The sequence below is a fragment of the Olea europaea genome, chromosome 14 (genome assembly GCF_002742605.1).
Source record: "Olea europaea var. sylvestris chromosome 14, O_europaea_v1, whole genome shotgun sequence".
Lineage (NCBI taxonomy): Eukaryota > Viridiplantae > Streptophyta > Magnoliopsida > Lamiales > Oleaceae > Olea > Olea europaea.
The window spans coordinates 5635167-5637946 of record NC_036250.1 but is presented as its reverse complement, the minus strand read 5'-3'; the positions used below and the strand labels follow the sequence as shown (position 1 = coordinate 5637946).

Sequence of the window (2780 nt, the reverse complement as noted above, 5' to 3'; positions counted from 1 at the left end):
GCTGTCATGCATCTCTCATAGACATCATGTATATGTTCGTCAAGTGGACGAAGTAGATCAGTCACGTAATTCTTATAGGACTGAATGACGATTCTACGGTTCAATGCTCTTCTATATGCCCTACCCATTCTACGAGCCATATCCGTCGCATTTTCACATATTATACACTTTTTTTTTACTCTTGGAAAAATGGCTACTGTTACATAACATTCTACCTATAAATTCTAGCCCAATGCGTATCTTTTGAAAAAAAAAACACATCTTTCAAATTATTTTTAACTGGCATAGTATATCTTTGAAAATAAGCATAAGTTGTACCATAGCATCACAAAGCATCATAACATAGTCTTTTCATGAAAACATTAACTTTGAACATACCTGGGCCGTAGGATGAGATTGATGGATGGATGCAGGATGTCATGGAGTATCTTAGACTTTTTCATTTAAAAAAAAAAAAATACTTTGTCTACAGAACCGGCTAAACCGTGCTCTGATAACATGCTGTAACGCCTCGACCTCTTGTGGACCGGAACGCTACTTATTTTATTTAACTAACCGGTGGTTTTGTCATAAAAAAATATGTTTTAGCGGAAGCTTAATTTTTACAATGATAATTTTAACAACCTTTCGAATACTTTAAATAAAACACTAAATAAAAAAATAACGGAACGTAATTTATTTGAAAAAAACACAACTTGTTTTCGTGATCAGCGTTATTCAAATATTTTAAACAAATAACATTGAAAACGTTCACAAAAATAAATCTAAATAATTTGTTCACCAGGTTTTCCGTGGGCTTGTTGCACCACTCTCCATCTTTTTCATCATCAAGGTCCAAGGTAGAATCATATCAATATGTAGAGAAGGGGTTAAACCCGTGAGTTAAAAAAACTCAATAGATATCATTGGTGCATTCATGATCAAGTTATACATTTCAAAGCTGTAACTTTAGAAACCTTTTCATAGTAGGATTTTCGGTAGAATTCTAAACACTTAGAGTCATGACTTAACACGACGTCTCGATCGGAAGTATATGCCGTACTCAGAGGTACCATTAGACATGGAGGTGTATGCCGTACCGGAGGTACCATTAGATATACAAACATTAATATAAATCTTCATTTGCTAGAAACTTATAACTTAACACGAATTAACACTTTGCACCTCTACCTACCTTGATTGATATTTTAAACCTTGTTGAAAAATGCACTCCTTTGATGTTTCAAAAAAACACTCCGTTGAGAATTGATGCTTGGAAAACACTTCTTGATAGCACCAAGACTTTTAGGAAAAAATTATTTTCCTCCCTCTTCTTTCTCTTTTTTCTAAATTTGAAAACTCTTTCTTTTATGCTTAGAAGCTTTTGTCTTGGTGTGAAAAATATGTATGCATTGGGGCCTATTTATAGGTGAAAATCTCACAACTTAAGAGCAAGTGAAGGGCCTAATACTCATTAATACGGGTTTCATTTATGTGGGAGTTATAGGTTTAAGAAGGTGCTAGAAAATCATGTAAGAATTTGACTTTTCATATTCCGTGTACTTCGGTTGATACTGTATAGCATTTAGTATTTCTATCATAACTTCTTCTCCCGATATCCGATTGAGGTAATTCAAAGTGTGTTGGAAAGCTAACTCAAAGAGTTACAACTTTTCTTTAGATATCATTTTCCAAATCGAATGTTTTCTATGTTGTAAATGAGTCTCAAATGAGATTAAAAATTTGAAGTATACTTTAGTCATTCAATATTCATGTTTTAATGCCACTAAGGTGTTTAAAATTATTTGGGGTTCTACAGAGAGCCCCTTATCCGACGTGAATTTCATATGGCAACATGTTTTTTTTTTCTTTTGAACTTTTAGCTAAAAGATTCTGTATGCCTTTTTGTGATGAATTTTTTTACACAAAATACAGCACTTGAGGATGCTGAAGGATACTGATAAGAATCTTTAGAGGGATATCAGGTAATAGATTAACTTCTATTTTATATGTTCAATTTAGTTTCTTATATGTTTTTTTTCCTCTATTTTATTTCATCCTTCTTACTTTGTGTGTGAATGCATGCAAAGAATGGGAGAGAGCTTGAATGATTTTAACTACGACTAAATTGTTAGTCTTCTTGAAGATGTAGATAATTCTCTGAGGAATATCCGTGAAAGAAAGGTAGTCGGACTTAATTTCTTCTGCTTGTTAAACTCCAAGATTCCATTTTTTTTTTTGCCTATTTTACCTAAATATGCATTATATAATTTTATATATTTCCTTGCACGAAATTGTTTGTGATCTTCTGATGTAATCGAATGACAATACAAACTCATTGGCAACTAGATCGAAGCTAGAAAGAAAAAGTTAATATTTTTAACTATTTACAGTTTCAAATATTCCGCTTCTATGTGACGAATATAATAATTTTCTGGGTTGTTGCAGTTAACGAATGTTGAAGAAATTCACAGAAATATATTACCAGAATTTTTAAGCACCTAATTCTAATTTCCATAGTGTTGGTAAATTTAATTAGTAGTGTATGGAGTGGAATCAGACTCTCATATACCGTATTTATGTTTTAGACATCGAATTCAAGCTTACCGTAGTTGACAATTGCTTACCGTATATGTCAGGCAGCTCAATTCACAATACATGGCAGCTTACCGTATATGTCAGGCAGCTCACTATATTTGGCAGCTTACCGTATATGTCAGACACCTTATCGTATTTATAGCTTACCGTATATGTTGCCTATCGTATTTGCAGAAAGTTCACCGTATATGGTAGCTTACTGT

The 2780-nt window shown here is 32.9% G+C and overlaps 1 pseudogene; it reads left to right on the top strand.

The window, feature by feature from the left end:
- LOC111409622 overlaps positions 1–2328 on the top strand; it is a 49468-nt pseudogene extending 47140 nt beyond the window's left edge.
- The last annotated feature ends 452 nt before the right edge of the window (positions 2329–2780 follow it).